This window comes from Lissotriton vulgaris, chromosome 9 (assembly GCF_964263255.1).
Source record: "Lissotriton vulgaris chromosome 9, aLisVul1.2, whole genome shotgun sequence".
Lineage (NCBI taxonomy): Eukaryota > Metazoa > Chordata > Amphibia > Caudata > Salamandridae > Lissotriton > Lissotriton vulgaris.
In genome coordinates, this window is record NC_141697.1 from 973,581,775 (window position 1) to 973,606,172 (window position 24,398).

Genomic DNA, 24,398 nt, shown 5'->3' on the forward strand with positions numbered 1-24,398 from the left:
ATAGCGGTGGTACTAGTGGTGTGACACAGTGGCAGTTGCATGCCTATGAAAAAAAAGAAAATGAAATCTGGTTTGTCCTCCTGAGCAATTCAACGGTACAACTGAGAATATAGCAGGTGACAGAAGTACAGTAGAGCAGTGCCACATTGTAGCCTAACAAATGGTAAAGTATAACTACTAATTCGGTTGAAGTTCTTTCACATTAGCAATGGTTCTTTGTCAAGCAGAGTAAGAATATATCCTCGGATTTCTTCACCAGCCTGTTGCTATCACCTTATCCTCCCCACCCAGCAAGTGTGTGGATTTATTGCTGTAATAATAATTTAGTCACACATCAATCAAAACCACACAGCCCGGGGGAAGAGGGTTAGGGTTTGAAAAATGGATGGGTACGGGGGGTTTTGGGAAAGGTTTTGGGAGACAAGAAAAAATAGCACAGCATAGACAAACTATTGTGAACATAAACAAATCTTTGGGTACAAACCTATCCATCAATCTTTGAAAGTGCATGCACTACTGCATGCATGTCAGTGAAAAGTAAGTAGTACATTCGACAACTGTGGAAAGAAAGAATGCGACAGTACAGGGCCTGTGTGGAATTATTGATAACGATATTCAACATAAGGTCTCTGTAGCCAGATACCCGAGAGCCTTGCTGGTCACTATAAATCCATTCACAACAACACTCAATGGGGTTGGTCTGGAAGGTGTCAGGTTTACTCCCCGTGATCCAGTCGATGCAAATATGGTTCCACCTCCAAATGTCACCAACACCCAGAAGTGTAAACACAGGGTGTTCGAGCCATTAGGCGGGGGAGAAAAATAACAAACTAAAATAAAAAATGTGGGATGGGTAAAGGTAGGGTCAGCAGGGAAAGGATACCTGTAACAGAAGACAAGACAGGCATCAGTGAAGTGCTGTCCTAACATACAAGGGTACTCTCATATAGTCTCACTAAATAACCAAGGAAGTAGACAAGTACCTGAGCACCAAGAAAACATGACCTTGGATAGGAAATACTATAGCCCTTCTGCCACAATCTGTGAGGAAGGCCTAAGAAACACATAAACATATAGTTAACGAACACACTCCTGTCGCACCAAACACACTCGCGTTATACTAAGACATCAAACCCACTACTCACAACATACCACAAACATGGTAGAGGACTCAATGTACAAAGGGGGTTCCAAATAGTCAAAGCAAAGATGTATGGTCCAACAAAAAGGAAGAGGGAAACGGTAGTGTGTAGGAAGCAAGAACTACAACACTGCGCTCTCTAAGTAATGACCCAGTAGAGAATCTTTGGTGAAGGTCAAACAGAAAAACGTAGTTGCTGTTGCGACCACCACTGAATTCTGCCAACAACACACCCCACGGTGCACTACACAAAGAGAACTGGGGTAGCCTGTAGTTACCTCACTACATGCCCAGTTATGGAGGTCCTTTGAAATACACAGTTATACAACGGAGACGCGTAGTTGTCCTTACTACCTCGCTCCGTTTTAATAGTACAAAAACGATCCCCGATGTGAACGCTAACACGTGGTATAGACCGCCACTGTGCTCCGCCACACACAATTCAACCAAACAGGAATTCATCAAAGCTAGAATTCTGTTAGAAAACAGTCACAGAACCTCCCTTAACAATCCGTTCAGGCAGTAATCAGCTGACCGCACGGGCGGCCGAAGAGTTTAGAGCGGCTTTACCTGAAGACGCGTGAAGTCCGTCTACCGCCAAGGACAGAACACGGAAGCGCTCCCCACTGAGCCTCAGGGGGGGGGGGAAGGTGATAGTCCACAGGAGACATGATAGAAAAGCATGCAGAGCGTCCGCTCTCATGCCGGTGCAGAACAGAAACCAGAATAATGCGCAACAGGAAGCGCGTCTGTTCCCCAGATAAACTTCCTGCAAGTCTCCCGCCTACTCATGGGAAATGTAGTTTCATAGTACGGTAGGCGCTTAGGGGCTGCGTAACCTGACAGAAGGTATAGTAGATAGAAAAGGAGAAATTGCTTTTTTTCTAGGTGTCCCCTCACTCACCAGGGTTGCCCCTTGGTGACATGCTTCATCATTGGGGCCATCCCAGTCCTCTACGGCCTGGGGCATGCTGCGACTTGCGAATTACGTAGGAGCACTTACAAATGACTATGTGTGGTGCAGATGTGATAGTGGAGTGGACTAAGTGATGTGTTAAGGGATCAATTTAGAAGCCTAGAGAGAGCCAAGAAATGCAGTCACAGTCAGAGAAAAAGGCAAGGGATACTGTATCTATGTGGTTGTAGTGGTCCTGTTGGAAGTGGTAAGTAAGTTGCCTGCAGAAAAAAAATCCTCCTATTAGCGGCACTCCTCCATTGCAGCCGACGCTTCGTCCATCGATGTTGGTCACCAGAAGACACCCTGTAAAAAAAAGCACAGCATAGACAAACAATTGAACATAAACAATTCTTTGGGTACAAACCTATCCATCAATCTTTGAAAGTGCATGCACTACTGCATGCATGTCAGTGAAAAGTAAGTAGTACATTCGACAACTGTGGAAGAAAGAATGCAACAGTAAAGGGCCTATGTGTAAATTATTGATAACGATATTCAACATAAGGTCTCTGTAGCCAGATACCCGAGAGCCTTGCTGGTCACTATAAATCCATTCACAACAACACTCAGTGGGGTTGGTCTGGAAGGTATAGTAGATAGAAAAGGAGAAATTGCTTTTTTTCTAGGTGTCCCCTCACTCACCAGGGTTGCCCCTTGGTGACATGCTTCATCATTGGGGCCATCCCAGTCCTCTACGGCCTGGGGCGTGCTGCGACTTGCGAATTACGTAGGAGCACTTACAAATGACTATGTGTGGTGCAGATGTGATAGTGGAGTGGACTAAGTGATGTGTTAAGGGATCAATGTAGAAGCCGAGAGAGAGCCAAGAAATGCAGTCACAGTCAGAGAAAAAGGCAAGGGATACTGTATCTATGTGGTTGTAGTGGTCCTGTTGGAAGTGGTAAGTAAGTTGCCTGCAGAAAAAAAATCCTCCTATTAGCGGCACTCCTCCATTGCAGCCGACGCCTCGTCCATCGATGTTGGTCACCAGAAGACACCCTGTCCACTGCCTGCCTGATGCTGAATTGTGGCTCGCTACTGTGAAGCCTGACTCCATCCTTTTTTCCCCATTGCAGAGACTGAAACCCGGCCTGTAATTATTCAACGAAAAACAGGAAGTGATATAATATTACAACACCACTGATAAATAAATATAAGGTATATAGGCTGTGGAGTGCAAAAAGTCACAATTTGATTTTCCTAGTAGACAGTACAATATTTTTGAAAGTGCGTACTCTGAGTCACCTTTTGAAGGATAAATAAGTATGGGCAAATTAATGTAGCGGATCTTGCCCCTCAAGCTAGGTGTACTGTAAACTGTGTTTTAGAACAAAATTAGATCTTCCTAGCAGTGCTCCCACCCAGACCCTTACTAAAGCCAGTCGCAAAAATGTAGAAGACCCCCAATCAAATCTCAAAAAACGAGGCCTAGCAGAAAACTGGTGACAAAACTTACTTTGAAAGTAAAAGTAGGCCGAAGTACCCCCTTCCTAATTACCCATTACCCACCGTGGATTGCATTCAAACCACTTGCAAGCAACCAAGCAAAAGTAGCCATAGCCAGCATCGCTCCAAGACTCGAAATCCCCCCCACTCAAACACATGCAATAGAAATACTGCTAACCCTAACGAACCCTAAGTTAAGAATAGTGGCAAAGGCTTTCTTTAACTATGCCAAATCCCCCCTTTCCCACCATGGATTTTCTTCAAATGACTTGCAACCAAAATTACACATTCTCACGAGTGCTCTAAGACCCCAGAACTCAGTTGGAAAAATCTAGAACACCCCGAAACACATGCAATCCTGCTGCTAGGGCTAACCCTAACGAACCCTAAGTTACAAAAAGTGCCAAAACTAAAGGCTTTTCCGCGCGGATTTTGTCCCAACCACTTCTACCCGGTATTAGACCTTCCCAGGAATGCCCCAAGACCCGTCAACCCACCCGCCAAGAAGCATAACACCCCCAAACAGGCCAAAAGCTAAATCTCATACTTGCAATATTTCTGGGCCTTCGGTCCAAACGCGCTGCGTAGCTAGGCCATAAGTCGGGGTTGGCACGACGGATTTCCTGAAAAGCAAATGCAATCAAGATTAGAGTGTCCCAGCAGTGCTCCCAGACCACGAAACTCACCCACAAACACCAGGAAGCCCCCCAAACAGGCCCCCGAAAACGCTACATAGAGCAAAATGTCAGAAATAGCCACAAAAAAATCGGCCTGGATTTTGTCCCAACCACTTCTACCCGGTATTAGACCTTCCCAGGAATGCCCCAAGACCCGGCAACCCACCCGCCAAGAAGCATAACACCCCCAAACAGGCCAAAAGCAAAATCTCATACTTGCAATATTTCTGGGCCTTCGGTCCAAACGCGCTGCGTAGCTAGGCCATAAGTCGGGGTTGGCACGACGGATTTCCTGAAAAGCAAATGCAATCAAGATTAGAGTGTCCCAGCAGTGCTCCCAGACCACGAAACTCACCCACAAACACCAGGAAGCCCCCCAAACAGGCCCCCGAAAACGCTACATAGAGCAAAATGTCAGAAATAGCCAAAAAAAAAATCGGCCTGGATTTTGTCCCAACCACTTCTACCCGGTATTAGACCTTCCCAGGAATGCCCCAAGACCCGGCAACCCACCCGCCAAGAAGCATAACACCCCCAAACAGGCCAAAAGCAAAATCTCATACTTGCAATATTTCTGGGCCTTCGGTCCAAACGCGCTGCGTAGCTAGGCCATAAGTCGGGGTTGGCACGACGGATTTCCTGAAAAGCAAATGCAATCAAGATTAGAGTGTCCCAGCAATGCTCCCAGACCACGAAACTCACCCACAAACAGACGGAACCCCCCCTAAGAGCACCTCAAAGGCAAGCAAGTCATCAAAAACACAAAAAATTTTCCGCCTCGGATTTGGTCCAAACCACTTTTAGTGCTTCCCAGCAATGGCCCCAGACCCGTCAACTCACCTGCAAAGAGGTAGAACAACACCCCCACAAGTGCTGAGTCTTTCTTCATTGGGCGTAAACCAGCCCTCTGCTTTGATGGAAATAGGAGTCTGGAGGAGGAGGATAGAGGAGCATGTTCTTCTGAACTTGTGAACCTGAGGAATGCAGACTGCGGCACCTTCAAATAAATTAGCAAACAAGTGAAGACAGTTCTGCTGATGGGCTTGTTTTTGTGATTATCTGATTAAAGTTTGAATTATATTAACTGTGCACAACAAAGAAAGACAGACACACAGGAATAAAAGTGAATAAGGATGAAAAAGAAAGTTATTGATTCGTTGTCTCATTTTCAGGGCTCGAAGTCGCTATCACGGTCCAGGAATAAGAATAAGGCTTCGTCATCATACTCTGCGAATTCAGGCAGGGTGAGGTCAGTGTCACCTGACAGAGTAGAAATTCCCTCATCTATGTTGCTGGCCACCTCCTCTTCATCCGGCACGCTCTCTCGTACTCTGAAATCTGGTGGTATGAGGTGCTGATTCATCTTGATCATTGTTAACCTCTCCACATTTTTGGGCGAGAGGCGCCTCCGTTTGGGAGTTACAATCCCACCAGCCGCACTGAAACCCGTTCAGAAGACACACTTGCGAGTGGGCAAGACAAGTAGTTTAAAGCCAGGTTGGTGAGCTGTGGCCACAATTCTTTTTTCCCATGCCAATACGCCAATGGGTCAGAATTAACATAGACCTCTGTTGAGTCATTCAGATAGTCCTTCACCATCGACTCAAGGTCCTCATCCAAGGTTCCTCCACTTTGCTTAGCTCTTGCTGTGCCTCTGACCTTTTGAGAACCAAACCCACGCAGAGCTAGGCAATCCTCTTCAGCCTCCAATGTTTCTGTTGTCTTTCGTGCAGATGATCCGGTTGCCGGTGTCTTTAACGGCTGAGAGGTCACTTGTGCCACAGCCACAGGTGCAGAAGTGGATTGTTTTGACTGGGGATGGCCTGCTGATGTACTGCCATTTCCTTCAATTTCCAGCCGTTCTGTTTCAAACTTCTTGGCTGACAAGGCTAGCCAACGTTTGTACTTTGGAACATGTTCATCATCAAAAGGAAAGAATGCTTGGACTGCCAGCGCCTTTTTGTAGCGTGGATCCAGAATAGTAGCACAAATGTAATGCTGTTCTGAGTGGATCTTTTTAAGACGTTCATCACCTTGTAGGAGCTCTAATAATTGCTCAGCCAGAAGCAAAGAGTCTTGCTTTTTGTCATCTTTTCCAAACACAGAACACACCTCCTTCAGTTGGTCCTCCAGCATGTACAACAATGGGATAGCTTTTCCCAAATTAGAGTCCTCCTTGCTGACTGCACGCGTGAAGACCTCAAAAGGACGAAGCATGCGTGTCAGGCTTTCAACTATGTTCCATTGCGGCCCACCCATCCTCAGCTCCTCTATACCCTCTTTCAAGAAATATTGATCGAGTTCCGTATACTGCTCATACAGACGCTCAAGCATGTAGAAGGTTGAGTTCCAACGTGTTACCACCTCCTGGATGAGTGCTTTCACTGGCATTTGACATTGATATAGCAGGCTCCTCAGCTGCTTCCGGGCCTTAAAAGAATGCCTGAAATGCTTGCAAATTTTTCGGCAGGTCTCCAATACACTGTACGCTGCACTGCGTTTATTACCCAAGAATTTTTGGACAACCAGGTTTATACAGTGCGCCAAACACAGCACTCTGAAATAGTAACCGTCCCTCATGGCCTTAACTATATTGGAGCCATTGTCCGTGGAAACATAACCAACCTTGCGTTTTAGTGGGGACAGACAGTTAAGGACCTTTGTGTTAAAGACATCCAAAATGTTTTCTGCTGTGTGACGTTTCTCCAAACCAAACATGGCTAGTGTTGCATGTTTCCGAGCACCTTTAAAAACAATGTTAGTGTCAACACCTGAGTTTAGCTTTGCTTTAGCCCCTGAAAAAGAGACCCAGTGTGCAGTGATGCACATGTAATCAGCGCCTGTGCCACTGGTCCACATGTCTGTTGTCAGATGTATAGTGTGAACAGCACTCTTCTGCAAAGCTGCCCCAATCACCTTCAGAACATCTTCATGTAGTGCTGGAACCGCAACTCGGGCAAAATAGAACCGGCTAGGAACCTTCCATTTAGGGCAGAGCGCTGTCACTAATTCTAGAAAACCAACCCCTTCTACAAAAGAAAAAGGGAGAAGGTCCAGAGCTAGCATTTTAGCCAGCTTAGTGTTATACAGACGGGTCATTGGGTGGTTGCGTTCATATTGCGCTTCTGTAAACAACATCTTTTTAATGTTGCCCTGGACCAAGGATTTACGGGATGATGATGATCTCTTCGACCCAGTTACGCTCGCTGATGAACTTTTCCGCATTGATGTCTCACTCTCTCCCACACTCTTAGTGTGGCTCCCATGGGGTGTGCTGCTGACATGGGAACTGGGTGTAAGTGAAGTGTTTGAATCGTCTTCTACCTCCTCGTCATCAGCAGATGAAAAATCAACGTTTTCATTACGTGCAATTCCGGCTTTCTTGACCGCCTCTAGGTGCGGAAACCATTGGACAGGGTGCGCTCTCTCAAGATGACCTCTCTGGCCTCCGGTACCATAGTTAGAACCAAGCTTACCACGACTAAATCGAAGCTTACAAAGGCTACAAATGGCTACGTTTTCCTTTTTTGGGCAAACACTAAAGAAGTCCCAAACTGGAGACTTGAAATGTCTTCGGGGGCCGGAGGAGGCGGCGATACTGGTGGTGGTGGTCCTGCTGCTAATGCCAGATGAAGTGGAGGATGTGGATTGCCGAACTTCAGTACGTTTTGCACTTTCACCACCACGAATTGAGGTCGAGGACGAGGTGGGTACCTTCTTGCGAAGAAATATGGAAGAGGTAGGTTTTGGTGTACTACTTAACTCCAAATCTAATGATTCCATTTCCATTGCCTCCTCGCCGACATCATCATCACGCTCAGCAGCTTCTCGGGATAGGGTCAAAATGTCTCTTTGCTGCATGCCCGGTGGGGCTGCAGTGACCTTTGTGATGACTGGCTCGTCGTCATCGTGAGAGGCTTCATCACCAGCAGTATCTGTCACTTCTTGTTGAGCCTCATCACACTCCATAGGTTTGAGTTTTTGGACGACCTTCCTTTTACGCTTAGGTACCGGTGTCAGATCATGGTGTGCCTCACTGTCAGACCGCAGTTGTGGTTCCCAAGCTGGATCTGTATCATCAGAAGGAGGTGGGCTTGAAGAAGATGTAGACACCCCCCTTGATCTTTTCCTTGCTAGGGATGTGGAAGACAATGAATGATCATCAGGAGGAGTGGCTTCCAATGATACCTCGGCTTCATTGTCGATTTCCAAATGTGCCCCTACTTCGGGAGGAACAACTATTGTGGGCACTTGTGAACCTCCATGCACCTTTGCTTGCGCATCTCCTTTTGCTGCCTCTCCTTCCACATGTACTTGGGCGTGTACTTGCACATGGTGTTGTTGTTGCGGCTGTGGTTGTTCAACACTTGTCAGATGAGTTACAACAACCTGTGTTGATTCAGGGACATTGCTGCTACTTTCTTGCGATGAGCCAACATCACTGGTCGATGGTGATTGGAGAAGTACACTGACTGCCTCTGAAGCACTCAAGGGCTTTGACTTAAGTTGGCGTGGTGGTGGAGGCACTGAACCCAATGGAGCAGGGGTGCTGCTCCCAGCTTGGTCCCCAGCAGATCCTGCTGCTGCAGGCGTACTTTTTTTTTTGCTCCCAAAAAAAGTGGCGGGTGGCACACCAGCCTCCTTGGTAACTTGCTTCTTCTGCTCCTTACTAGCAACTTTCTTGCTAGAGGAGCTACGGAGAACTTTCTTTGGGGGCGGGGCCATCTTCTTCAGAGCAGGTCAGACAGCAGGCCGCAGTTGCACGAATTGTAGAGTTGTCTGAGGCCAGACGTGACGTCGCGTGACGTTATGCTGCACACACACACCGCTGCAGGACTTCTTCCAGGCACTGGTGGTTCTCTTGAGTCTTGTGCACCTAAAAAAAATGGAAGACAGAGGAACATCAGTTCAGTTATAGAGCACAAAAAAATCGAAAAACACTGCAAAATCAGCACAATCCCAATCCATCCATGCCCTCCATAATGTTTAATTGCAAGACAACCCACAGAAAGACTAGGCCCATGCAAGACTCACTACCCCTGGGCATAAATAAAGGTTGAAAAGTAGGCAAAATGGTTGGAGGCCTAACAACAAAGCCTGCATTTAAAATGGCCACTTGCCTGCCAGCACATGGCCAGTGCCTGTAGCTGCACTCAAAATGGCCACCAGCCACATGGCATGTCCCTCCCCATGAACACCCCCAAAAATCGAAAAACACTGCAAAATCAGCACAATCCCATTCAATCCATGGCCTCCATGATGTTTAAATTCAAGACAACCCACAGAAATACTAGGCCCATGCAAGACTCACTACCCCTGGGCATAAATAAAGGTTGAAAAGTAGGCAAAATGGTTGGAGGCCTAACAACAAAGCCTGCATTCAAAATGGCCACTTGCCTGCCAGCACATGGCCAGTGCCTGTAGCTGCACTCAAAATGGCCACCAGCCACATGGCATGTCCCTCCCCATGAACACCCCCAAAAATCGAAAAACACTGCAAAATCAGCACAATCCCATTCCATCCATGGCCTCCATGATGTTTAAATTCAAGACAGCCCATAGAAAGACTAGGCCCATGCTAGACTCAAATACCCCTGGTGAAAAGGCCACAAGTACAGGCCCAAAAAACGAAAATCACTGAAAAATCTGCACAATCCCATTCCATCCATGGCCTCCATGATGTTTAAATTCAAGACAACCCACAGAAAGACTAGGCCCATGCAAGACTCACTACCCCTGGGCATAAATAAAGGTTGAAAAGTAGGCAAAATGGTTGGAGGCCTAACAACAAAGCCTGCATTTAAAATGGCCACTTGCCTGCCAGCACATGGCCAGTGCCTGTAGCTGCACTCAAAATGGCCACCAGCCACATGGCATGTCCCTCCCCATGAACACCCCCAAAAATCGAAAAACACTGCAAAATCAGCACAATCCCATTCAATCCATGGCCTCCATGATGTTTAAATTCAAGACAACCCACAGAAATACTAGGCCCATGCAAGACTCACTACCCCTGGGCATAAATAAAGGTTGAAAAGTAGGCAAAATGGTTGGAGGCCTAACAACAAAGCCTGCATTCAAAATGGCCACTTGCCTGCCAGCACATGGCCAGTGCCTGTAGCTGCACTCAAAATGGCCACCAGCCACATGGCATGTCCCTCCCCATGAACACCCCCAAAAATCGAAAAACACTGCAAAATCAGCACAATCCCATTCCATCCATGGCCTCCATGATGTTTAAATTCAAGACAGCCCACAGAAAGACTAGGCCCATGCTAGACTCAAATACCCCTGGTGAAAAGGCCACAAGTACAGGCCCAAAAAACGAAAATCACTGAAAAATCTGCACAATCCCATTCCATCCATGGCCTCCATGATGTTTAAATTCAAGACAACCCACAGAAAGACTAGGCCCATGCAAGACTCACTACCCCTGGGCATAAATAAAGGTTGAAAAGTAGGCAAAATGGTTGGAGGCCTAACAACAAAGCCTGCATTCAAAATGGCCACTTGCCTGCCAGCACATGGCCAGTGCCTGTAGCTGCACTCAAAATGGCCACCAGCCACATGGCATGTCCCTCCCCATGAACACCCCCAAAAATCGAAAAACACTGCAAAATCAGCACAATCCCATTCAATCCATGGCCTCCATGATGTTTAAATTCAAGACAACCCACAGAAATACTAGGCCCATGCAAGACTCACTACCCCTGGGCATAAATAAAGGTTGAAAAGTAGGCAAAATGGTTGGAGGCCTAACAACAAAGCCTGCATTCAAAATGGCCACTTGCCTGCCAGCACATGGCCAGTGCCTGTAGCTGCACTCAAAATGGCCACCAGCCACATGGCATGTCCCTCCCCATGAACACACCCAAAAATCGAAAAACACTGCAAAATCAGCACAATCCCATTCAATCCATGGCCTCCATGATGTTTAAATTCAAGACAACCCACAGAAATACTAGGCCCATGCAAGACTCACTACCCCTGGGCATAAATAAAGGTTGAAAAGTAGGCAAAATGGTTGGAGGCCTAACAACAAAGCCTGCATTCAAAATGGCCACTTGCCTGCCAGCACATGGCCAGTGCCTGTAGCTGCACTCAAAATGGCCACCAGCCACATTGCATGTCCCTCCCCATGAACACCCCCAAAAATCGAAAAAACACTGCAAAATCAGCACAATCCCATTCCATCCATGGCCTCCATGATGTTTAAATTCAAGACAGCCCACAGAAAGACTAGGCCCATGCTAGACTCAAATACCCCTGGTGAAAAGGCCACAAGTACAGGCCCAAAAAACGAAAATCACTGAAAAATCTGCACAATCCCATTCCATCCATGGCCTCCATGATGTTTAAATTCAAGACAACCCACAGAAAGACTAGGCCCATGCAAGACTCACTACCCCTGGGCATAAATAAAGGTTGAAAAGTAGGCAAAATGGTTGGAGGCCTAACAACAAAGCCTGCATTCAAAATGGCCACTTGCCTGCCAGCACATGGCCAGTGCCTGTAGCTGCACTCAAAATGGCCACCAGACACATGGCATGTCCCTCCCCATGAACACCCCCAAAAATCGAAAAACACTGCAAAATCAGCACAATCCCATTCCATCCATGCCCTCCATGATGTTTAAATTCAAGACAGCCCACAGAAAGACTAGGCCCATGCTAGACTCAAATACCCCTGGTGAAAAGGCCACAAGTACAGGCCCAAAAAACGAAAATCACTGAAAAATCTGCACAATCCCATTCCATCCATGCCCTCCATGATGTTTAAATTCAAGACAGCCCACAGAAAGACTAGGCCCATGCACCACTCACTACCCCTGGTCAAGGCCCCAACAACAGGTCAAAAATCGAAAAACACAGAAAAATCAGCACAATCCCAATTCATCTATGGCCTCCATGATGTTTAAGTTCAAGACAACCCACAGAAAGAATCAGTCCACCCACCACTGAGTACCCCTGGGCAAAAGGCCCCAAAACAGCCCAAAAATCGAAAATTCCAAAATTTTAGTTGCAGCAACTGTAATGCCCCAAACAAACTTACTTGTAAAATTTCTAATCCAACAGTGATCCAAAGAAAGTCAAAAAGGCCTCAAATCCAAAGATCCAGCAGCATCCACAAAAAGTAATCCTTCCAGCTCCACATCCAAATGAAAAGTGACCAGGAGATGGACAAAGCACTGGGAGGAGCCTGCTGAACAGGAACAGGAAGTTGAAGACTATGGGGCACTTCCTTCCTCCCACCCCCCTGCCCCCCTCCCCAAAATGGACTCCTCGCTAAAAAAGTGCAGGCAAATGTCAAACTAAGGAGTTATTCACATAAAAATCATCATTTCTAGAAGGTTTATGCTGCTTGCTGGTGGATTTCTTGTGCAGAATTGCAAATTTATTTTTTCGCTCGCCGCATCTCAAATCTCGCAATTGCGAAGTACCGCGAGACGTGATCTCGCCGTACTCGCGTTGACAAACTATCGCTGGCAAGCCGCGATGACGTAATCGCGCTCGCCAATTCCCGCGGGATCACACAGCAAGATCCAAAATGGCGCAGCACTCGCAAACTATCGAAAAAAACAACTCGGCAAACGATGATAAACGCCGCGCACCGCAAAAATTGTATCACCAACGCCGCGCGCCGCCAAAAAAATCCACTGCGTGCGAATTTGCGGATTTTGCAGGAAATCCGCAAATCTCGCGGATTGCGGATTTTCCAAAAATCCGCAAAATCCGCGAGCGTAACGGATTTTCCGCCCATGCTTACTACTGACCCATCATCAGGGTTCTGAGTGAGCAGGTCTGGGAGAGGGTCACTCTCTTCCTCCTGTCCCTCATCTGTAGCCATGAGCAAGCCCATGTCTTCCCTGTTGACAAATGCCTTGAGCCTGTTCACATGAAGTACTCTGTGAGGGCTCCTGGGAGTTCCAAGGTCCACCAGGTAGGTGACCTCTCCCTTTTGCTCAATAATGGTATGGGGTCCAGACCACTTGTCTTGGAGAACTGCTGGGGCCACTGGCTCCAACACCCACACCTTCTGTCCTGGATGATATACAGTCAGGACAGCCTTTTGGTCATGCCAAGCTTTTTGAAGTTCTTGGCTGGCCTCAAGGTTTTTAGATGCCTTCTCCATGTACTCTGCCATCCTGGAGCGGAGACCAAGTACATAGTCCACTATGTCCTGTTTAGGCTTTTTGAGAGGTAACTCCCGTCGTTCCTTCACAAGACACAGGGGGCCTCTTACAGGATGCCCAAAAAGAAGTTCAAAAGGGCTGTAGCCAACCCCCTTCTGTGGGGCCTCTCTGTAAGCAAACAGAAGGCAGGGTAAAAGGATGTCCCATCTTCGCCTAAGCTTTTCAGGTAACCCTTTTATCATCCCTTTTAGGGTCTTGTTGAACCTTTCAACAAGCCCATTGCATTGTGGATGATAGGGGGTGGTGAACTTGTAGTTGACACCACACTCCTTCCACATAGCAGTCAAGTATCCTGACATGAAGTTTGCACCTCTGTCAGAGACAACCTCCTTAGGAAACCCCACTCTGGAGAAAACTCCAAGTAGGGCCCTGGCCACAACAGGATCTGTAGTGGTCCTAAGGGGAATAGCTTCTGGGTACCTGGTGGCATGATCCACTACCATCAGTATAAATATGTGCCCAGGTGCTGTTGGGGGGTCCATTGGTCCAACAATGTCAATCCCCACTCTTTCAAAGGGTACCCCCACCACAGGTAGTGGTATAAGGGGGTCCCTTTGTTGTGCCACCTGATTTGCCACTGGCTTGACAGAGGACACATGCCCTGGAAGGTCCCCCTGTCCCAAGAAACTCAACCTGTTCAGGCTCAAGTTCTTCTAGGACAGTTCCTTCTGGGGTCTTTGGGTCAGTCTCCTGTGAGAGCTGATCCTCTCCTTGAGGCAAGGGGGAAGGCACTGCCTTAACCCTACTGTTCTTCTTCTTGGTGAGTGTCTGGTCCTTTGTTCCAGGATCCAGCACTAGTTCAGCTGGGCATTTCTTGACCTGTGACCTAGTCACATCAAGGACATGTGCTGACAAACCTAACATCTCCACATGAGTCCTATACTCCACATCTGACCATTGGGAGGATTCCAAATCATTGCCCAAAAGACAGTCCACTGGGAGGTCTGAACTAACAACAACCCTTTTGAGGCCATTTACCCCTCCCCAGGAGAAATTAACAAGTGCCATACTATGGGTGGTAGTGACATTGCTAGCGTTGGTCACCAGGTAGTCTGAACCTAGTATTACCTGATCAGGGTCCACAAAGTTTGGTGTCACCATAGTGACACTGGCACAAGTGTCCCTGTAGGCCTGAGCCAATTTTCCATTGATTAAGGGTGTCTGTCTATACTTGCCCAGAGTACTGGGACTTATTGTAGGGGTCAAATACATGTCCCCAGCACAAACAAGAACAGCCTGGGTAGGTACTCTGACTAGGTCAGAGCCTGCCTCAGATACCAATGTCAAACCCACTAAAGTCTTAGGGGGAACACTACCACTACTGACTGAACTAGGGGTTGCAGGTGCCTTAGGGGATGTAGTGGTAGGAGCTGGGCCTTTCTTGGTGCAATCACTAAACCAGTGAGTATTACTTTTACAGTACTGGCACCATGGTTTCTTCTGACCATTGTTCTTCTTTTTCTGGGAGATCTGGGACCCACCCTCTTTGGATTGTTGGGGCCCTGTTGAAGACTTCTGGTCATTTTGGTTACTCTCATTACCCTTCTGGTCTGCTTTCTTCTGGCCACCACCCTGGTTCTGGTTCTGCTGCTTGACCCTTGTCCTGACCCATCTGTCTGCCTTCTTTCCCAATTCTTGGGGAGAGGTCAGATCTGAGTCAATAAGGTGCTGATGCAACAACTGATTTTGACAATTACTTAAGATTTGTTCTCTCATAATTAGGTTATACAATCCTGTATTAATCAGTAACTTTACTTCCCAGTAACCAGCCTTCAAAAGCCTTAGTGGCACAATCTACAAAGTCAGCCCAATCCTGAGACTGAATTTTCTGGGTGTCTCTGAACAGCAACCTGTACTGCTCAGTTGTTAGGCCAAACACATCAATCAGTGTATTCTTCAGGACGTGGTAATTGTTAGCATCCTCAGCTCTAGTAGTGAGGAGCTTATCTCTACCTTTGCCTTCAAAGGAGAGCCACAAAATAGCTGCCCACTGACTCTGGGGGATGCACTGGACAGTGCAGGCCCTCTCCAAAGCAGTCATCCATTTGTGGATGTCATCCCCTTTTTTAAAGGGGGGCACTATTTTACTCAGGTGTCTAGTATCAAAACTCCTGTCCTCATCTCTAGGGATAATGCTGCCACCAGTGGGGTCTGGCCCACTCAATTTCTGCTCTCTGGCAAAGGCAAGTCTCTCTTTGGCAAGGGCAAGTTCTTCCCTCTCAATCCTCAGATTGACTTCCCTCATCTTAGCCTCATGCTCTCTTCTCTGAGGGGATGTCATCCCTCTGTGAGAAGATGCCTGAGAGCCATTGGTATGAATAGATCTGTTAGAGCCTCTGGAATGAGACCTAACTCGTCTATTCCCAATGTTAAGCCTACCTGAGAGTGGGCCTGGGGGTCCCCCAGTTCCATTCTCATGGATGCTTAAGTTGGTCCTGGTGAGCCTACTGACTACTACCTGACCTTTGTCTGCCTCATCCCCTGACAACTCCTGTTCCTCTTCCTCCTCTTCACTTTTTGTTCCATTGAGGTTGAGGTCAGGGTCCCCAAGGGTTCCCTCTAAGGGGGGCATGCTCCCATCTGGATTAGGGGGCCTGTGTTAGAAGCCCTCCTGGCATCATAAGTCTCTAAGAGATCTATCAGAAAAGGAGTGGTAGGGTTAGAACCCTGTTTTAGCTTCCTGGAGGTACACAATTGTCTCATCTCCTGGAAGCTAAGAGCGGCATATCTTGACATGACCTGTGGAGGGTCAATGACCACTAGGGGAGTCTGTGAAGATTCTCCTTGGTAAGACATGCTTTCTAGTGAGGTGTAAGTGGTGCACTTACCTACACTACGGGTTTACCTACTGATCCCTTGCTAAGAGTTGTAGACAGGGTGTGCTAAGCCCGGATTGGTGTCAGTACAACGCGGATTTTTACATCGCATTCCGTTACAACGGAAATTTTACAACGCAGGATCCATTACATCGGATGCCATTACAACGCATGGCATTACATAGCAGATGGTATTACAACGCATGGCATTACATCGTAAGTATAGGTAAGTATACCTTTTTTTAAAAATGTTATTAAGTTAATTTAATTAATTTAATTTAATTAATTTAAATAAAATACATTTTAAAATAGCCATTAATTTAATTTAATAAAATAATATCTATTTAATAAATGTAATTTTAATAAAAAAATGGGAATAATTTAATTTAATTTAAAAAATAAAATTAACTTAATGTACATATTTTTATAATTGATATTAAATTAAATTAATTGAAATAATTTATTTAATTTAATTAATTTAATTTAAACATGTAATTAATGAAATAAAATTAATTTAATTTATTAAATATATTTTAATTAATTTAAAAATGGTAAATATAATTTAATTAACCCAAAACACAAACCCCTGTACCCCAAAACCCAAACCTTGCCCTAAAACCTAAAAACACCCCTGTACCCCAAAACCCAAACCCTGCCCTAAAACCTAAAAACACCCCTGTACCCCAAAACCCAAACCTTGCCCTAAAACCTAAAAACACCCCTGTACCCCAAAACCCAAACCCTGCCCTAAAACCTAAAACCACCCCTGTACCCCAAAACCCAAACCTTGCCCTAAAACCTAAAAACACCCCTGTACCCCAAAACCCAAACCCTGCCCTAAAACCTAAAAACACCCCTGTACCCCAAAACCCAAACCCTGCCCTAAAACCTAAAAACACCCCTGTACCCCAAAACCCAAACCCTGCCCTAAAACCTAAAAACACCCCTGTACCCCAAAACCCAAACCTTGCCCTAAAACCTAAAAACACCCCTGTACCCCAAAACCCAAACCCTGCCCTAAAACCTAAAAACACCCCTGTACCCCAAAACCCAAACTCTGCCCTAAAACCTAAAAACACCCCTGTACCCCAAAACCCAAACCCTGCCCTAAAACCTAAAAACACCCCTGTACCCCAAAACCCAAACCCTGCCCTAAAACCTAAAAACACCCCTGTACCCCAAAACCCAAACCTTGCCCTAAAACCTAAAAACACCCCTGTACCCCAAAACCCAAACCCTGCCCTAAAACCTAAAAACACCCCTGTACCCCAATACCCAAACCTTGCCCTAAAACCTAAAAACACCCCTGTACCCCAAAACCCAAACCCTGCCCTAAAACCTAAAAACACCCCTGTACCCCAAAACCCAAACCCTGCCCTAAAACCTAAAAACACCCCTGTACCCCAAAACCCAAACCCTGCCCTAAAACCTAAAAACACCCCTGTACCCCAAAACCCAAACCCTGCCCTAAAACCTAAAAACACCCCTGTACCCCAAAACCCAAACCCTGCCCTAAAACCTAAAAATACCCAAACACCCCAAAACATATACCTCAGTACCCCAAAACATATACTCCTATACTCATACTTATTTAAAAAATTACTTAAATTAATAAATGTAATTTATAATATTTAAAAACATAAATAAATATTTTTATTTATTTTTATTTATAATTAATAATAATTAAATCAATTATATAATATTAAATAAAATAAAAAAAATTATATACTTACCAATACTTACGATGTAATGGTATGCGTTGTAATACCATCTGCTATGTAATGCCATGCGTTGTAATGGCATCCGATGTAATGGATCCTGCGTTGTAATAGCTGCGTTGTAACAGCATTACGACGTAAAAGTTGCGTTGTAAGTGATACACACCGCTAAGCCCTGTTACACTACAACAGCTGGTTCAGTAGAACTCAGAGTATTCTAAGCTAAGTTATATGTACCTGGGTACTTATGTGATCTTTCAAATGATATTCTTAGGATACGTGCGAGGTAAAACAACAGCAAGCTCAAATCCCAACTGCTGCACACCAATGTGAGAAGTTGGCCTGATATATAGTGCTCACTATTCAAGTGATCACTGTGTATCATACCAAATGACCCTTATTGATGATTGGTTGTAAGTCAACCTTATAGACCAGCTATCATAGTAGCGTGGACAAAAGCAGTCTTTAGGCTAAACTCTAGAGGGCGTGTTAAGCCAGCTGTTTTACCATCACATATACCCCTTGAACACCAAGTGAAAGGACACCACACAAGTTGTTATGAAAATAAAAGGATATTTATTTATAACAAGTCTACACTGATCTCTTTATGAGTCAGGGAGCTAAGCACACAACAAAACTCTTAAGAAAATATTTCAAGTGGCACAATTTACACAAATGCCCGAGGGGCAAGAAAAACCATATACACTAAAAGTGGAATGCGAAATACTAGCAGGTAAGTAACAAGATCCATAGGCTTCAGTATCGCTAGGACTACACTACTGAACCCTAAGATTAGGAGCAGGAGGCCTAGGGAGATCGGGTGCAGAGTGTGCACTCTCACTCGGGATGCGGGACAAAGTCTATGGAGGCTAGTATTTCTAAAGTCACTGTTTCCGGACGAATCCGACTAAGTAGACTAAAAACGAAAAAGGATCTGGACACTTAGATAGTGAACCTACGTTGGAGCACCGGAATGCTCGGGTTACCTAGCCCAGGGGCTGCGGCTGCATAGGGTTCAAAAGACGTCGGGAATCCTCGTTGTAGTCTATGGAGCCTGAAAGAAGAAGTTGCTGGCAGGCGACCAGTGAAGAAGTTCGGTGTGATCCAAGCCTGGATCGGTGATGGAGACGACCTGAAAGCAGAGGGGACTCAGTTCTTAATCACTAGCCAGTGATTGTGTGGGCACCAGGATGGCACCGGATGAAGTCACCTCGACCAGGTGAGTGGGCGACGCTGGACTCTGCAGTCACACGGGCTAGGAGGCGTTGTCGGCGACCAGGCTGGAGGTGCGAGCTGTCCCAAGCAGGTCTCTGCTGTCGGTGATGCTGGACCCAAGATGGGGCAACAAACCTTGGCAAATGCAAGCCCATGCGGTGGAGTCAAGATGGCATCTGGAGTGGACCAGGAGGGTCCGGGGTGCTCCTCTTTTGGAAGGGAGCAAAGGCCAGTCTGGAGCAACCAGACCAGCGGTGTAATCGTCGTGGTATGTCGTCAGGAAGGCCGCTAGCCAACGGGCAAGTGACCGGACAACGCGATGAGCAGCAAAGAGCAGAAGGGCCCCACGCAGATCTGGTGGATGCTGGGGGGCTGGACTTTGGTGCTGGAGCTGTTCAGGGTTAGGGCTTCTCAAACCCTAAAGCACTCACTTGAGGATCCCTCAGCGGTCGTGCAGGTTAAGCGTCGTGCAGTTTCAGAAGATGGCCGGTCCCTCAGGTCTCGTCACACCCACGAATCTCAGCTGGGCTGATGATGCAGGTAGAGGTCAGAGATGCCAGGGAATCCAGGTCTCGTCGAGCTGGGCAGTCTTGATCTGGAGGATGGACTTACAGCAAACCGCGATGCTTAGATGGTGCCTGCGGGTGCAGGGTGGCTACTCCTTAGCCACAAGGGAGAGTCCTCAAAGAAAGTCAAGAGTTCCTTTCGTAGAAAGTCGTTCAAGATTCAGGATGATCTAAATTGGGAAGGGGGCCCGCTCCTACCTTTATTCTAAAGAAAGGGGCTGGCACGTGACTAGGTCCTGCCCATGGGTGGGACCAGGAAGGGGGTGGTTACACCCCTCTCCCTTGTCCGGACTTTCCCCAGCTCAGGGGCTGGTGTGCCCCTGGAACTGGTTTAAGCCGGCATATGCACAGTGAGCACCGGGGTGCCACTTGCAGTCACCTTCCTCTCAGCCCTGCCTACCTGGGATACACAAAACCCTGTCTGGGATGGTGCTAGCACCGCCCCTGACAGGAAACCCTTTGTCCAAGCTCTCCTCACTGGAAGGACTCTCAGCAGCAGGAGGTCAGACTTGTGTCTGTGGTGGCAGCATCCATGTTGTGATGCTGAGGCTCGAGTTACCTTTAACCGGGGTTCACAGTTACCTACATGTCGTGTCCCTCTAGAAGGGTGGAATGCTAACCCCGTCGCCAGAATTGGCGAGGGGTTAGTATTCCAATTCGTATGACATCTTACTCGACATGTTTTGATAAAGCGATACCAAAGTTGGCAAATAACCGCGAGGATTATAATGCACTTAAGAGTATATGGTACGCGTTATCATGGAACAGCTATTAGGACTTGGTTCCGCAAGCTGCAGACGGGCTCAGCTCATGCCAGAGCACCATCTCACATAATTCCAGGCACTCTGCCTTCAGGATTGTTAAGGCCTGCCATAGGAGTGACTGATAGGAATACATGTGTCCATTTTAGGGTTAGATATAGGTATACTATATCTAAAGCAAAGGGTGTTTACACCACCTTGCCCCAGCTGTCGTGCAGCCAGTTGTGTCAGATTTGGATGGCCCGCCAGGGGTGGCATAATACATGCTGCAGCCCCTGGTAGGCCCTGGGTACACCTATGCCCTGAATACAGGGACTGATAAGGTGGCCCAGTCCCAATTGGTAAATGCACCTACGGTACACGTGTCAATTTAGAGAGAGAACAGCTAGGCTGTGGGTCTGATTAGCAGGCCCACAGCCAGGGAAAGTCGTAAACCAGTGAAGCAAAAAGCAAAAATCGGGGGTGACCATTGGATTGCAGACCCCACTCTCCTACAACATTAATCTAATTTTGAACACTTGTTTTCATTTTTGTTTTGCAGATTACCTACCCTACTTCTATTGGAGTCCATATCACATTTTGTTTAATTGTTATTTTAAAGTTATGTTTCTAGTTATTTATTACATTGTTATCTTTAAGTTACATTTCCAGTTATTTATTGTTGTTTCAATAAAAGTTAATAAAGAAAAGTATATACGTCTTTTTGGGGGGGGGGGGGTAGCGCTCCCCAATAGAAAAGATATTTATAATTCGAAGTATAATTCTGAGGCTAACTCTTTGCCAGATCTTTACCAGAGTCTACAGCTACGACTAACGGTTCCAATGGAAAAGTTTAAAGTTTTAAAACTCCAGCACAGTAACTTTTTCCATTAGCAACATAGTGTGGTGAACTTCTAACCTCAGTGCTCACGTAAGTGTTCCATGAACTGTTACTATGGTAAGAAGCAGAAAGCCGTTTGGGGGTAGGGTTGAGAGGTACTGGCTGCACAAAAACCGTTATATTAACCCTGGATCCTCTACAAGAGAAAAAGGAAAGCAAAGTAAAACAAAACACGGTGTACCAGATTTACAACCCCCTTGCACCACTTTCATGTACAAGGCCCCCCTTACAAAATTAGAAGTGTGTGGGCCTCAATGATGCCCCTCAAGCCCCAGGAAAACACCATCCCCTGGGAATTTGTACATTGTGGGAGGCAGGCTGCGTGGCTCTCCGTCTGGTGCCCTCGAGGGCCCTGGGGACCACCACCCGAGGGCCAGCTCCTGCAGTGTCCTGGGATGTCTACCCCGGGAAACTGCTGTTTGATTTGACAGGGAGGGACTCTCATGGCTCCTGCCCTTTTATAGCAAACTTAGTTTGCATTTTGAAAGACAGAGCAGTGAAATCTATTCTCACTTTCAAAATCCAAAGCAGATTGCTTTTCCACATGCAAGTTAGCATCTCCCCTTGCGGAAAAGCAATGCCGCCTCCCGAAGAACGCGGGAAGCCGGCGGGACCATGGGGGCATTGCGGCTCCCCTCACGGTCCCCAACATTTTTTATAAGACCCGGAGGATACGATCCCTGGGAATATTAGAAAGTACTGAAAGGGGCTATTGTTTTACGGAAAAAGTAAAAGTTGCGCACCCACTGCAGCGCTCAGTGCGGCCCCCTGGTGTGCACGTGCTGGATGCACGACTCCCGAGGGGTTATGATCCCCGCAGCTTTGAGGACCTTCAACCCCTGCCCCCACCATTTTTTTCTTGTTTTGCCCCGGGAGGTGACGATCACCGAAGCTGGGGGGCCCCTCGCCGCCCCACATAAAATTTAATAATTTTGCCCCCGATATTTTACCCCTCAGAGACAAATTATTAAAAAAACTCAGTTTTATTTTATTTATTTTACGGAACAGTCCACGCACCCTACACGCACCTACCAGATTTTTTTGTTTTTTAAAAGGTGAGCCCTGGGGTTCCTTTTGGGACCCCCTAAGCAGGTCTAGAGGATAAAATTATTTCTACCCTGCCCCCTTACTCCGTTTTGAACACATATTCCACTAACTTCCTCAGCCTCGCTTCTACCAAGACACAAAATGGCTGCCAACAGTTCCTGGTTTCGAATGTTTACAACCACTTGACAGACAATTAGCATTGAGCGCGTAATTGGGACGGTGCGCTTATGGTATGATGACAATCCTCGCACAATCCGTGGATCCACCGCGCCCTTAGATATATAAATGACTTTAACCGTAATTTTGTCAGGAACTACTGAACAGATTGACACCATATAAACAAAAGGCACAAGTCGGAACTGAGGACTACCTCTCTGCCAAGTTCAGCTGTTCGGGCTGTAGTCGTGGCTAAAGGTCCTATGGGAAATTGCATGGGGAAAACACATTTTGGACCCCCTTTTTTTCGGTTCCCGCTTTACCAATCACCCCCAAACTTTCAGGGAAGGAGCAGAACTGAGCTGGCCAAACGTTTGGAAAATTTCGAGAACATTCAACAATCTGCGCCAAAGTTATTGGCAATAGAAAGTTGCGGATTTCCTATGGATAACAGGTCCTAACTATAACTACCTACTGGCGACCGCCAGTAGGTAATACATATATACATATATATATATATATGTATGTGTGTGTAGATAGATAGATAGATAGATAGATAGATAGATAGATAGATAGATAGATAGATAGATAGATAGATAGATAGATAGATAGATAGATAGATAGATAGATAGATAGATAGATGTTTGAATTTGCTAGGGGAAGAATTGGAAGTTGGGGTCTTTCTTGCACCCAATTGCTATGAAGCGCAATAAAGATTGCACCACTCAGAATTGGAATTCCGGCAGATCAGGTGTTTGCACTGGATCATACTTTAATGAAGCAAATTAAATTAGGCCCTAGAAGTCACCAACTCATTGCCCTAAAAGTCATCAACCTGGGCTGTAAATAGGGTACACTTATGGAATTCTGACCAGAAAGTCTGTTACTCATAGTTTGTCTCTTTTCTTGTGTTATTCTATTTTAATTCGTCACCCTTAGCATCTGCTTCTCTTACTCCTGTTTCCTTGAATGAGTTTTTCTGTGTGCCTAGATGTGTGGGAACCCTTCCCGTCCCTGCGTGCGTTTTTATGTGTACATTGTTGTTCATGCATATTTATGTTTCTGTGCGACTCCATGCGCTTGTGAAAGCTGAGTGTCTGAGATATTTATGGTTGTGTGCTGATTGAAGTATAACATCCTCTAAAAAACAGACAGTCCCAGCACCCCATAAAATCAGCTATTGAGGTAGCTTGAGGACAATAGAGGCTATGGATTGCACGAGTCTGTAACAGCACTCAGATTGGGATCGACCTTTAAGACAGTATTTCACAAATACATTGACCTTTAAGGGTTGAAGGGCAGGTGTCTGGCCTTCCTGCCAGGGGAGCCATGTTCCTCTTCTGATTGATTGCACCATGTCATTGATGAAGGAAGGGTCTCACCTCTGCAGGTTTAAAACATGCCTTGCTGCAGACAGAGCATGGAGGGAGGGTGTGCTTGAAGCATTCCCGATGTATAGCATGGAATTTTATCCTAGAAGTTCGCATGGCAGGGTTGCAGGCCCTCATCATTTTTTATTTAATATGACAAACAAAGAAATCAATTAAAGACTGGCTCAGGAAAAAGGCAATTTGAGCATTGTTCAGTGCCTGACTTTCAATACAAGTGGGACATAATCTAGGAAGGTGTCTCGCACAGTTGGAACCGACGTGTGCTAATGGGCCATTTCTAGGAATGTGCGAAATTCGCATAATTGTATTTTGCATAATCCTGTGAAATTTCTGAAAAATTATGTGAAACACAGATCTGGCATTTTGCAATATATTTACTCTGAAATACATCCTACAGTGAATTTTGACACGAGATTGCACTTCATGCTAAAAA